We start from the raw sequence: 14,991 nt of genomic DNA on the forward strand, positions 1-14,991 counted from the left end.
CCAGTCTACTCAATCTATCATCATAAGGTAACCCCCTCATCTTCGGAATCGGCCTAGTGAATCGTCTCTGTACCCCCTCCAAAGCTAGTATATCCTTCCTTAAGTAAGGTGACCAAAACTGCACGCAGTACTACAGGTGCGGCCTCACCAATACCTTGTACAGTTGCAGCAGGACCTCCGTGCTGTTGTACTCCATCCCTCTCGCAATGAAGGCCAACATTCCATTCGCCTTCCTGATTACCTGCTGCACCTGCAAACTAACTTTTTGGGATCCAAAAAGAGTTTCATGCACAAGGACCCTCGGGTCCCTCTGCACTGCAGCATGTTGTAATTTCTCCCCATTCCAATAATATTCCCTTTTACTGTTTTTTTTTCCAAGGTGGATGACCTCACATTTTCTGACATTGTATTCCATCTGCCAAACCGTAGCCCATTTGCTTAACCTATCTAAATCTCTTTGCAGCCTCTCTGTGTGATCTACACAACCCACTTTCCCACTAATCTTTGTGTCATCTGCAAATTTTGTTACACTATACTCTGTCCCCTCTTCCAGGTCATCTATGTATATTGTAAACAGTTGTGGTCCCAGCACCGATCCCTGTGGCACACCACTAACCACCGATTTCCAACCCGAAAAGGACCCATTTACCTGACTCTCTGCTTTCTGTTAGCCAGCCAATTCTCGTTCCATGCTAATACATTTCCTCTGACTCTGCGTACCTTTATCTTCTGCAGTAACCTTTTGTGTGGCACCTTATCGAATGCCTTTTGGAAATCTAAATACACCACATCCATCGGTACACCTCTATCCACCATGCTCATTATATCCTCAAAGAATCCCAGTAAATTAGTTAAAGATTTCCCCTTCATGAATCCATGTTGCATCTGCTTGATTGCACTATTCCTATCTAGATGTCCCGCTATTTCTTCCTTAATGATAGCTTCAAGCATTTCCCCACTACAGATGTTAAACTAACCGGCCTATAGTTACCTGCCTTTTGTCTGCCCCCTTTTTTAAACAGAGGTGTTACATTAGCTGCTCTCCAATCCGCTGGTACCTCCCCAGAGTCCAGAGAATTTTGGTAGATCATAACACATGCATCTGCTATAACTTCCGCCATCTCTTTTAATACCCTGGGATGCATTTCATCAGGACCAGGGGACTTGTCTACCTTGAGTCCCATTCGCCTGTCCAGCACTACCCCGCTAGTAATAGTGATTATCTCAAGGTCCTCCCTTCCCACATTCCCACGACCAGCAATATTTGGCATGGTTTTTGTGTCTTCCACTGTGAAGACCGAAGCAAAATAATTGTTTATGGTCTCAGCCATTTCCACATTTCCCATTATTAAATCCCCCTTCTCATCTTCTAAGGGACCAACATTTACTTTAGTCACTCTTTTCCGTTTTATATATCGGTAAAAGCTTTTACTATCCGTTTTTATGTTTTGCATAAGTTTACTTTTGTAATCTATCTTTCCTTTCTTTATTGCTTTCTTAGTCATTCTTTGCTGTCGTTTAAATTTTCCCAATCTTCTAGTTTCCCACTAACCTTGGCCACCTTATACGCATTGGGTTTTAATTTGATACTCTCCTTTATTTCCTTGGTTATCCACGGGTGGTTATCCCTTCTCTTACCGCTCTTCTTTTTCACTGGAATATATTTTTGTTGAGCACTATGAAAGAGCTCCTTAAAAGTCTTCCACTGTTCCTCAATTGTGCCACCGTTTAGTCTGTGTTCCCAGTCTACTTTAGCCAACTCTGCCCTCATCCCACTGTAGTCCCCTTTGTTTAAGCATAGTACACTCGTTTGTGACACTACTTCCTCGCCCTCAATCTGTATTACAAATTCAATTGAGGGGATGGAACAGACTGCGGTTGAATGGTCTAGAACAAGGCAACAACAACAACATCATCATCATCATCATCATCATATGCAGTCCCTCGAAATCGAGGAAGACTTGCTTCCGCTCCTAAAGTGAGTTCTTTGGTGGCTGAACAGTGCAACACGAGAGCCACAGACCCTGTTACAAGTGGGACAGGTATTCGTCGGGGGAAGGGGGGGGTGGCACTGATTTACCACACGCTCCTTCCGCTGCCTGCCTCCTCCCCTCCCACTGTCTAAACCTTCCCTAACCTTAATAGACCCTAATCGGGGGTACATTCTCTTAAATTTTACCTTAAATCCTTATTCCTATAATTATTCCTATAATCCACAAATTCGGGCCTACCTCGTTTGCGAATGTTCCTCCTAAATCCCACATCACTCTTTGACGACGACGACCGAGCCTCCTGCTGCAGCAGTGAACTGGACCCGGACCTCTTCCCTCCTTCAGCGACCTTCTCTGGCGATCTGCTCCTTCGATGTCGGCTCAGCTGCCCCACCCGATCCTCGACGACGCCCTGCGAGCCAGGTGAGCCTCCCACAGCAATCGGGCCCCCTCCAACGGCGACTGGGCCCCCTCCAACGGCGGCATAGATCAAATGCTCAAGATTTAAGACCGAGTGCAGGGGAAACTTTTTTTTTGAGAAGCTGTGGAATGCATTACTGGAGTTGATAATGGAAACAGAAATCATGTGAGCATTGGAGAATAGGTTAGATATGTGGTTGAGTGAAAGGGGAATTAAAGGGATATGGGGACATGGGATTAGGATGATTGCTTGTGTGCAGGAGAAACACCAACATGGGCCGAATGGCCTATTTCCAGTTGTAATTCTATGGCTGTTTTTCACTCGCTCATAAAAATAAAATTTAACTCACATTAAAAATTAAACAGTCCAGAGAAAATGTACTTAACCCATCCAATGTCTACATCAAATAGCCTCTATTCCCAGCCCCTCCCTCTCGTCCCGTCAACCCTGACATGCCTCCCCATGGCCTCCTAACTATCTTCAGTCCTTCGTTATCCCCTCTGTCAGCTGAGGACTGCAGAAATCAATGCGCCGCAGAATAAAACCAGACCATGTCCCTCCCTTCCTGCTATTATCCGCGGAGCCCTGGTCTTCATTGCTCCTTTTCCTTTTGCCCTATTGTAGGACCTGGACTTGCCCGTTCATCTTTCCCGACTTTCAACGCAGTTTAGCAGCCCTCAGATTTTGACCCTCAGTCCCTTCCTGCTCGTTGCACCATAGGAGATCAACCCGTTTAATGTAAAGATCCTTCATCACCGAGTAACTGGCTGCAACCTTTTTCCACTTTGTTCAAGGTGCTTGCTGCATCATGTGTCCTTTTTCCTCTTCTCCCTGCTCCAAATGAAAGAGTTTATAAAGCCCCCCCCCCCCCCCCCAGGTACTGATAAAATTCACCTCCGTATAGTGATGTTCAGACTCTAACTCCTCACCTGTTTGGGAGTGAGTGTTGAAAAATCTGAGCTGCAAATTATATACTGCTAAACAGATGGATTTTCCACCAACAGCCCCATAAACACAATGGAACAATGTTCTGTATATTATTCTGTACTTAGATCCTTCAGATGCCTTTAGCTGAATTTTCATACAATCCTAAAGCAGAAAAAGCTGGAAATACTGAGCAGGTTGCTCAAGCAGAATCTTTTGAGAAACAGAAGTCAGTCAATTGACATATGTTCAAGACCCGTCCTCGGGACCCTACTTGTTTACACTGTTTTCAACCTTTAGGCTTCCAGTTGCTGGATGAAGAAACCTGCCACCCATTGGAATATCATCTTTATTTACTGATTTTAAATTCGTTTAACTTTGCATTATTTTTCTTTTGAATTTCACTTGCTGCCGTTATAATTACCACGGTGTTCACAATTTGCCTGCACCTACTATCTAATGTATCTGCTTTGTTTACCCACTTCCCCCTCCACTTTAGTCTGGTATGGGGTTCTCTGTGACTTGCCTGGCATAATAAAGTTGGCATCCCTCCAGATCTCTTGCAGAAATTTCCATAGTTCAGTCTGGGTAAAAGAAAGATTTGTAATGTTCAGCATTACTGGAGGTTGGAGCGTTGAAATGATCACTCTCCTGTCAAACTGATAAATCCACTGTCACTTGAAGGCTTTTAAAAAAAATTGAGATCTCATTTTAGTGTGGTGCTGTGAAATGGATAGTTTTGGGTACAGTATGCATGTATAATGGAGGAATACATGAGCAATGGATTATGGAAAATCGTTTAGTGAAATTAGGCTAGATAAATCCTAAGTGGCAGAGGTATGCATCTGCTGGTTGGTCTAAGTTAAAAGCATTTTTGTCTGTCACAAATCAACTGATATATTCTGAAGATGTTGAGGCAGATTTTCCTGCTATGCTCCAGGATGCAGAAAATTGGGCCAGCCTGCCTGTAAAGGAACCTGCATTGACTCAAAGGAGGCAGACAAAAAGCAGGAAATTATAGACCCGTTAGCCTAACATCTGTGGTTGGGAAAATGTTGGAGTCCATTATTAAAGAAGCATTAGCAGGACATTTGGAAAAGCAAAATTCGGTCAGGCAGAGTCAGCATGGATTTATGAAGGGGAAGTCATGTTTGACAAATTTACTGGAGTTCTTCGAGGATGTAATGAACAAGGTGGATAAAGGGGAACCAGTAGATATGATGTATTTGGTCTTCCAGAAGACATTTGACAAGGTACCAAATAAAAGGTTACTGCACAAGATAAAAGTTCACGGGGTTGGGGGTAATATATTAGCATGGATAGAGGATTGGCTAACTAACAGAAAACAGAGAGTCGGGATAAATGGTTCATTCTCTGGTTGGCAACCAGTAACTAGTGGGGTGCCGCAGGAATGAGTGCTGGGACCCCAACTATTTAAAATCTATATTAACGACTTGGAAGAAGGGACTAAGTGTAACGTAGCCAAGTTTGCTGATACAAAGATGGAAGGAAAAGCAATCTGTGAGGAGGACACACAAAATCTGCAAAAGGACATAGGCTAAATGAGTGGGCAAAAATTTGGTAGATGGAGTTGAATGTCAAAGTGTGAGGTCATGCACTTTGGCAAAAAAAAATGAAAGAGCAAGTTATTATTTAAATGGAGAAAGATTGCAAAGTGCCACAGTACAGCAGGACCTGGGAATACTTGTGCATGAAACGCAAAAGGATAGTATGCAGGTACAGCAAGTGATCAGGAAGGCCAATGGTATCTTGGCCTTTATTGCAAAGGGGATGGCGTATAAAAGCAGGGAAGTCTTGCTACAGTTATACAGGGTATTGGTGAGGCCACACCTGGAACACTGCGTGCAGTTTTGGTTTCCATATTTATGAAAGGATATACTTGCTTTGGAGGTAGTTTAGAAAAGGTTCACAAGGTTGATTCCAGGGATGAGGGGATTGACTTATGAGGAAAGGTAGAGTAGGTTGGGCCTCTACTCATTGAAATTCAGAAGAATGAGAGGTGATCTTATTGAAACATATAAGATTGTGAGGGGGCTTGACAAGGTGGATGCAGAGAGGATGTTTCCACTGATGGGGGAGACTAGAACTAGAGTGCATGATCTTAGAATAAGGGGCCGCCCATTTAAAAGAGATGCAGAGAAATTTCTTCTGAGGATTGTAAATCTGTGGAATTCGCTGCCTCAGAGAGCTGTAGAAGCTGGGACATTGAATAAATTTAAGACTGAAATAGACAGTTTCTTAAATGATAAGGGGATATGGGGTTATGGGGAGCGGGCGGGGAAGTCCATGATCAGATCAGCCATGATCTTATTGAATGGCGGAGCAGGCTTGAGGGACTCTTTGGCCTATTCCTGTTCCTATTTCTTATGTTCTTATGTGGGTTCCATTATAGCCGTGCGCTGCAATTTTTTTGCTGCGCCATGCCAATCCTGGGTAGAGATCCAGGGAAATCTCTCCTCTTTCCAACCCTGAAGACACTGACTCTCGTTGGTGTATTGCTGGCTGCCCAATACCTTGGCTAAATAGTTGTCAGCAGGCGATTTGGACGTGGGGTGTCACAGCAGAGCTCAGTTATGTCTTTGCCTTGCATACATGGGAATGAACACACTCCTTTGCACCAGTTATCACTGGGTAGCCTTTCGGAACAGGAGCCTTGCTGTTTTTATTTTTCCTGTTCATTATTCTTCCTGCCCACCCACGTAACTCAAGCTAAGAGAACAATTGCAGTACCTCTGTTGCTGATCCAGCGGGATCCACTGATTCAGCATAGACCCGGCACTGGACCTCTGACCACTTTTGTCTGTAGGGCTGAGTTCTATGCTAAGGCAGTGTTTTCATCAAATGCTTTTGATGCCCGTTTTTAAAAAAAAATTGCTTTTCCAGAATTTTATATTAATGTGCATGTTTTATGAAGCTATTGTATATTCTGATTGCAGGCAGCTACTTTGGGTTGGTGAGGCTGTGTATGTATTGGAGTCGGTGTGTTTAAGGTCAAGTTAATTTGCTCTTGGTTCCTGTGGCCTGTTGGGAGGTGGGCGGAGACATTGGCTGGTGACCCATCCTGGCAGGATGGGCAGTTCATGTCAGTGGAATTTTAATAAAAGCTGATTTGCATACGTACTGTTTCCATAAATTCTGGGCACTTACCTATTCCTCTCTATTTGCATTACCATATCGGCTTTGATAGTTCATAAAGCATGCATCGCCACTGGACATCTGCACATCTGAAATAAAGAGTGGAGAGAGCTCTGCAACTCATCTCATTTGGTGACTGAGTTATGGTAGTCTTTCCACAAATCTTAATACGTGGAACTTCAGGCCTCTGAGGTATAGTGGACACTGGGGCAGTGAAATATTTGTGATGAAATCCTTATCTTCTGGTTGGAAACAAAACATCTACAATGGGCCGAGACTCTTTTCTCTGAGTGAGGCTGCTGGTTTTGTGTTGTGAACCACAACCTTTACCCACATTAATTTTGTGTAAAATTTTTGCAGGCACGGGAAATTTTCAGCCCATCAGTCTGCGCTGGAGTGTGTGTGTGTGTCTTGATAGAACCTGGCACACATTTTTAAATGAATTCAGGATCATTTTGTGCTGCTGCTGATCATTAATTGATTCACACGCGAGAGTTATTGTATTTGACTGTCACATGTTAGAAATATTAATCTGACAGCCAGTGAAATTTAAGTCTCACCCACTGAATCAGGCCTTCCCCTGGTAAGAAATATGGAGCACTTAAAAGCAGAGAAGGATTATCGAGCTTAATTTCATCCTTGGCTCAAAACCATCCAAATGTGACACTGCTGAGCAAATCGAAATGTGCCTGTTTAATACCGTACAGTTAATTTACAGTCTCTTTGTGCTTCATGAATGACCGTCATTTTTCTTTTCTGAATCAGCAGGATTTACAGCACATAAAAAAATCTTTTGATGTCGCAATAAATGTTGGAGGAAATTCTGGGTTTTGTGGTTGTGTGTTTCACCGTGTGTGTTGGAATTGTTGGTTTGCAGAATACCTGAATGTGGAAACTTTTTCTCTCTCTTGCACCATTGGGTTTCCTGCTGCAAACAACACAGTACGGTTAAATCTCATTGACGCCTTGCAGCAGACATAAATATTTTTGCACTTGTTACTGGGAATGTTTGTTTTATCTGGTTGCTGGAGAAGCTCCTTGACTGGAACATTGATCAAAATGCGATGCTTTCATTGTCGATTAGACTCCCAAATATGAATATCAATAGAGTAAATTGGTTCATTTTCCCTTTTCTCCTCATTTGAGATGTTTTGTAACAGTGCTGTCAAATCATTGCAGTCTAAATTATTTTAGTAGCAGTGAGTTTACACTTAATTTAATTATCACACTGTATGTGTGAAATTTTTTTTGCCAAGTGCACATTTTGTAACATACTTAACAACAATGACACACAAAATAGATGACTGAGCTTGTGTTGGTTGCAGTATTTGTACCTGGTTAGTTGAAAGTTATAATCCAAAATGCAGTGTCAGTTATCACAAGGTCCTTTCACCTCGAGCACCTGCGTTTTTAGATTCCAGCTCGGACTGATGGGACTGTGGTCAATGTTATCTGTTGTTTAAGGGCCCTACCTAAATGAGCAAGGCCAGTCTCGATTAATTTCAAGTGGGCATGGGTCCCAAATGCTGTCTGGATTGACACAAGTGCACATGGGGCACAGGATAGCTGGTATGGGGAATGGAAAAAGCAGAATTGCACCCTTGAGGTTGGGGCAGGGTGGTCAGAGCACGGACCTCATCAAAGAATGTCGGCACACTGATGACCAAAATGACAGTTAATCCTGTTGTCATCCTATGATTTTTCATGCCAGATTTGTGTCTGTGGTGGTGCAAATTCAGCGTGAAAATGGCTGAATTGCATTCTGCTTCGGCTGCAGAGCTTTTAAAGAGACCCACTGAATAGGCATTTCCATTAGTAGAGTATTGAATCTGACAGCAGGAGCCAACCATTGACCACAATCAGTGCATGTTGAGATGCACATTGATGCTGCTGTAAAACTAGTTACCAGAGCCCTCAGCCCTGTACATCTGTATAGTAAAATTTAATATGTGCGAACAGGTTACTTTTACTCTGCACTCTCGCCATTCAAATGTCTTTTGAAGTGCAAAGTCACAGTGCATGCATGGGCTGTATTAAGGTGCTATGCATCTGTTTCTGGCCAGTGTTTGCTGTAGTGAAGTGATGGTATTGCAGCTTACCTACACGGCCCAGGTAAGTGTGACAGAGGTGTAAACTGAGGCTTAGCAGATAGCCTGTAACATGATGACCAGAACTGAAGTGTATGGAGTATTTTCCGCATTTTGGCTATTTGTATCTGCTTAGTGATGAATTATTAGTAGGATATTTTTATAGAACTGTCTTCACCTGCTATCCGTGCTGCTAAGACTTGATTTTTAGTATTCATTTTGATTGCACATGCTTGCATTTTTGAGTTGGTATCTAAAACCACGATTCATTAGTGTGTTTTGCTGGGGGGTGGGGTGTTGAGAGGGGTAGTGAGAAGCAAAAGTTTCAAGGTAAAGATGCAGGGAGGTTGAAGAGGACTGACTAACAGCGCTGTTGAAAAATATCCTGCCCTCATTGAAGCTTCAACGTCGTGTGAATCGTCGAGAATGAAAAGCAGAAGCACACTGGGAGGTTTGTGCCTTTTGGCATCTACTTTTCCTCTTCCTAGAAATGAGTCGTGTCAGATTCCAGCTTCTGGATGATTCAATAGAAGGCTGCATCATACAGCTAGGCTTTATTAGTGTGTGTCTCGTCTGTGGATGTAGAACGTATTGGGGTAGAGTTTCCACTCTGGGTGCATTCGGTGATCGAGGGGCAAATTACGCCCCAAACTGTGCTCATTTTCAGAAGTGTTTTTTCTTGTGTTTCAGCTCAAACTCATTTGCATATCGTTGAATGTAAAGTCTGCCATGAACCAGTGCAATCGGGCAGCATTTTAGAAGGTAATTTTTTTTATAAAGATTTTGCTTTAAAAAATATACCTCAATATATTTAAGAGTGGTAACTTGGTGCAGTTTGGATTAATACAGCTGAAAATGGGTTTATCGCATTTTAATCTGTCTAGTCCATCATCTGTGAGTAAACCAATTTTAAATAACTGGAAATGACACAAAAAATTATACAGAACCATTTGCTAGTTATATTGGTGAACAGTGGTCAGTTTCTTAGTAAACTTTTTTTAAAAAAAAGTTAATTTCAAAAGGTTTTAAAACTTACCTATTGGTGTCCTTGCACCAAAAAAAGCTTATTTTTTTGAGTCTTGCAAGCCCGCAAATGAACGCAGTTAGCGGAAACTTGTAATGGTGACTAATTTGAACTGAGGGCATTGATCATTTTGTGGGTGGTGCTGACTTCTAATGCAATTTAAAAAATCTAGCGCAAAGGATCGTGGCAACGCGGGTTGCGCTGAACGTAATTTGCGCTTAAAATTCCATAACTTTTCGCACTGGTTTGGCCGATTTTGGGTGAATTGCGCCGAAAAAAACAGCGCAACCGAGCGGAAACTCCAGGCCATTATCTATAATAGTTTTAAAAATGATGCTGTGTCTCAATGGGAATCGTGATCTTTCCAATTAGTCTCATTCTTTTCGGAATCTTAGTGGGCAATGGTGATCAAATGTTGGCAACTTTGTAGCAATCTCACTGGTCAGTAGTAGTTACATGCCAGTTTTTAGCCATTTTCACGGAGTTTCTGGTAAGCATGTGACTGACCTGAGTAGCTCTTTGACAGGACTCTGGGCCAGTTACAGTAAATTGCAGGTGTGGGGATTTGGTAGATTTCAATTTATTCGATAATGGTTGTTTTGTTCCTGGTAATTGACATGACTTTTTTCCATGGTAACTGCTGCTCATTGGATTTCTACCCCAAGATTAGTCTGTGGAAACAGGGTGACTGAAAAATCTCCCGTTACTGGTCTTGTTTAACCAGGAATGACATAATGAACGTGATAAACATTGTTCACATAGTGGAATCACAGGAAATATATATAGCATCTATATTATTTTTTAAATCTTGTGTATCCGTACTTCCTGTGTCAACTTTTTCCATTATGAAATTCCTATGTCCACATTTCTAATGGAAACTTCCTAGATAAACCTGCAGTTGCACCCTCCGACCAGTGGTAGCGCTGTAGCACTTCGTTTGGTCTAAACTCTTCTAGTTATACTCCAAACCACCTGTTTTTCACTCCATGTGCAATGCCACAGGGTATTGACTGGTATTTTTATTAAAAATCCTGCTTCTACATGCACTTCCTGTGTCTAAAATATTACTTGCTGTTGACTCAGTTGGTAGCACCCTGGGACAAGTGCAAAAATCTAGATTGACACTCCGGTGCAGTACTGAGGGAGTGCTGCACTGTTGGAATAGCCACCTTTCGGATGAGATGTTAAACCGAGGTCCCATCTGCACCCCCCTCAGGCAGATGTAAAAGATCCTATGGCACTATTTCGAAGAAGAGCAGGGGAGTTACCCTGGTGTTCTGGCCAATATTTATCCCTCAATTAACATCACTAAAACAGATCATCACAGTGCTGTTTGTGGGATCTTGCTGTGTGCAAATTGGCTGCTGCGTTTCCCACACTTCAAAAGTACTTCATTGGCTGTAAACTGCTTTGGGAAGTCCGGTGGTCGTGAAAGGCGCCATATAAATGCAAGTTTTGTCACTTTTGTGTCAACATCTATTATACATTCATATGTCCACCTTTATAATGGAAATCCCCTCAATAAATCTTTAATTGCACAACCTGACCACTGGTGGTGTTGCATAGTCTTTTCCACACATTATTGAAAATGCTTTTGAAAATTTTTAGTCTGAAAACTTTTTATTCTCTTCTCAGCAAAATAAATTTCTAATGTCCAACGTAAGGATTCAAACATATGACTTATTTTGCAATGATTATATTTATCCATTGAACTATCCTTTTATGATGTGTTTCTGTCTTCATTAAAGTTTTTACTTGAAGGTCTTAACCTCTCCAAAATGCATGGGCTTGGACTTGATATCTTTACCCAGATCTGTGAGCTGAATTTGGGTTGTTAGTCTGAGCATATGTTGAGTATCATTTTCCAGGATCTATCAATACTATTCAGTACTGGTAGAATATTTTTCCGTACACCAAACCTCTCGTTCAACGTCCAGTTATGCCAAACCTGAATTTGGTCTTTTATGATTGGCTCCTGGGCGAGCATTTCTGTGTCTGTCTTTCTCCCCCTCAGCTACAGGAAAATATAAACATTCTCATGACCAACTTTCAACAAAGCACAGGCGATGATTAAAGCGTTGAAAATTCATATTGAGTGTTTATGGCAATCCCTTTAGAAAATCTCACAGCAGTGTTGGCAGACATGGGATTCAGACCACCCCCCCCCCCCCCCCACAACCCAGTGCCCTACTTCGAGAAGCCCAATGCTACCATACACCAGGAATTTACCAGTTGTGCCGAACCTCAGGTTTGCTGCCAAATGCCACTAGGCCCACTGCAGTATGTCAACCCCCACAACCCACATCCTACTTCTGCTAAACCTCAGGATTATTCCCCAGTGCTGCCAAAGTGCAGGACTACCCGCTAGTTCAGCTAAACCCCATTCCCTCTTCACTCTTTCCCCTGCCCCCCCCACCCGCCTCCCATACTGCTAAAATATTTACCTCCTATTGGTATATCCTGCAAGCACACTTGCAATGCATTGTCAGCTTTAAAAATGCTATAGAATAAAAGTTAAATACATAAATGATGGAATACATATATAAAAAATAAAGGCATTTCTAATTTTCACTGAATAATGGACTGATTTATGGAATTCAATCCCCAAAGCACTGTTTTGAAAAAAAAATCTTCAAATACGATTTAATAAAAATGGAGTTTAACTTATTCAGTGCCTGTAAATCAGTGTTATGTCCGACATTGATTAAACACCTCTGTTGTTAAAAAACAGCAAATTCTATGTCTCACTGCAAGGAATGTCACTGGAGATCTATTAGTAATATATAAAATATATTAAGTATATGTTTTAAAGAAAATTGAGACCAACTAGTATATTTCAATCGCGAATTCTATTACAGTGCTGCTTCATGACATAGCTTTGGAAATGGAACATAATGAAACTCCCCTTGTGCTTCTAAAGAGGATCATTGTTATTCCAATAATATTTATTTTTACCCCTGAGCTTCTTTTGGCTTTGAGTGAACTTTTTAAAAAGAAAATAATCTGGTCATGCCCAGCACTCTTGGAAAAAGAATTACCTTTTCTGAAGGGCAGTCTTGCAGAATTTATAAATTACAGTTGTTGCAGATTTTGATCAAATCTGTCATTGTGCAAGTCTTTTGGCTCGTGCTTACCGCAAAAAAAAATGACCAAGGAACAGGTTTTTCAGCTGACAAACCATTTTAGTTGGATTGTCTGTGGGGAAACTAAGCTTGTGGGAAGCTTACAACAAGGTTTAAATAAGCATTGGCATATTTACACATGTACACTCGTGTTATTTCAAATCGTTACAGCCTTGTGACAACTGGAAGTAAATTATCCAGCAATAGTTTCCGACTTATTAATGATCCCATTAAACATGTTCACTGCTGTGGTTGCAAAGGTTAGAAGTTTCTCCAGAATCCTGTTAATGTTCCTGCCTACTTATAAGCATTTCTCATCTGGATCTTAAACTTGTGCAGTAAAAACAGATGAAAACCCTTGTATATTACTTTTTTGTGGAATTTTATTTTTTAAGTGAGTAGAATTGGACACTGTAGGGTGAATTCTGTGCTGTGGAATGAAACATTTGCACTGTGTGCCCTGCCTCAGCTTAAATGCTTCCCACATTACAACAATGGCAACACTTCAAAAGAACTTCTTTGGCTATAAAGCGCTTTGGGATGTCCGGTGGTCGTGAAAGACGCTATATAAATGCGAGTCTTTCTTCTTTGTTAAAGTACTGGAAGACCCAGGGATATTAAGACTAGATGCAGGAAGAGCTGCTTCTATTCTATTGTCAGTGTGCCTCCATCCTAACCACGTATGCGGTAACATTAGGTCACTGCATTTCCTATACTTGCCATCCTTTCTGTCAAAGCGCTCATTTTGCACTGAATTGTTGTCAGTTTAGTGCTTTGGAATGGCACCCATTGGGAAATATGTTGAAACTGCTCATTCAGAACTCTTGGAGAGAGGAACATTTCTTCTCTGAGCTGGATTCAACCCAGGCCCCAGCAGTGGGAGAACAGTGGATTAGAACACTTCAATGTGTCATACCTCTTAACCATGTTCAGTCATGGGATTATCAACAGTCATTTTGCTAATTTATGGTTAGGCAAGTTCTCGCTGTGCATGTTTTAAGCCTTTGGCAAAGTAGAGCTTTGAGACCACATTTGCAAGGAATTTTGCACCATTTTGTACTTTCACAGTAAAAAAAACCTTCCAAAGCTGTAACATCGTGTAACAACAACCACTCCAATAAATAGTCCCTTTAGTGTAGTAAAACATCCTAAGGCGCTTCACGGAGAAGGAACAGATGGCAAGCAGTAACGGAATCTGAATGTTCCAGCACAGAAACACTGATATTTTTCTCCACATTAGCTGGTCTAATCCCACTCACCTGGTCACTCCCTGTACTCTTTAATATTCCTCTATCTGACGCAACTATCTCATTCTCTTTTGAAAATACTTCTGAACTCTGCTTTAACAATGTTTCCTGATGGAGGATTCTGCATTTCAACCATCCTGAGAGTAAAGGATTATTTTTTTCTAGCCTCCTTCTGCAAGCTAGGGTCTTGCCGTAGATATTCTGTCAGGTATAGTGGCGCTGAGCATCTGCACTGCCTGATATCTAATTATACAATAGCATAATCCATGGGTGTGATAGAATAGTAGAATAATGGAACCGGATATTCGAGCCTTTCATGTTTGCCCCTGCAGGTCCTTCTAATCTTTTCAAAGGCAAAATTAAGAGAATACCCGGTGAGGCGAGGCCATATATAAATAGTTTAAGTTGTGTTATTTTATTAGGTTAATGTACAGAGCAGCAGTGATGATTGGACTCGCTTAACTTAATGAATACTACTTGTTTTTGCGTAATAATCGAAAAAAATGAACTGCTTCCTCACATCAGTGGGTTGTTTCTGTTAAAAGCCTGATTCACTTTGCATTATTTGCTGGATCTGGCTGACTGCCCATTTCTCTCTTTCTGTTTTTTTAAAAAATCACCCTCCGTTCATAAGACAGGTGGGACCAGAGACTTCCCAGCGCAATGTGTGAGAGATGTTTTTCAATTACCAAGACAAGCTAATGAATTGCTTATTGTTTGCACATTTTTGGGTGGAGATGGGGAGGGGAAAATGAGTGCTATTAGCATATTTTTTCACCTTTTGTCTTGGACCTTTTTTGTTAAACTCAATATTTTAAAACTTTTTTTTTTCAAAACCTTTCCGTGGGAAAATGACACAGAAATCCAAAACCTGATATCCTCCCCTTCTTCTTAGATTTGTGACTTCTCTACCATCTCATCAACAACTAATGAAAACAATCTAACACTAGTTAGCCCATCGTAATCAATTGCTGGCAAGCCTATTAGTGGCACTTTGTCGAACGCCTTTTGGAAATCCA

At 41.5% G+C, this 14,991-nt stretch overlaps 1 protein-coding gene across 4 annotated transcripts in view; it reads left to right on the top strand.

Annotated features, from left to right (window-relative positions):
- The window catches only part of LOC139233160 (nucleus accumbens-associated protein 2-like), a 101,910-nt gene that overhangs the window by 36,100 nt on the left and 50,819 nt on the right, over positions 1–14,991 (top strand). Inside the window, exon 3 of one of the 4 annotated variants that reach the window (XM_070863748.1) lies at positions 9,270–9,341. The exons of the other annotated variants lie outside the window; for them this stretch is intronic. The gene's annotated coding sequence lies outside the window, so the exon portion shown is untranslated. The remainder of the gene's footprint in view (positions 1–9,269; positions 9,342–14,991) is intronic. 4 annotated transcript variants of the gene reach the window in all.

Source organism: Pristiophorus japonicus, chromosome 20, assembly GCF_044704955.1.
Source record: "Pristiophorus japonicus isolate sPriJap1 chromosome 20, sPriJap1.hap1, whole genome shotgun sequence".
Lineage (NCBI taxonomy): Eukaryota > Metazoa > Chordata > Chondrichthyes > Pristiophoridae > Pristiophorus > Pristiophorus japonicus.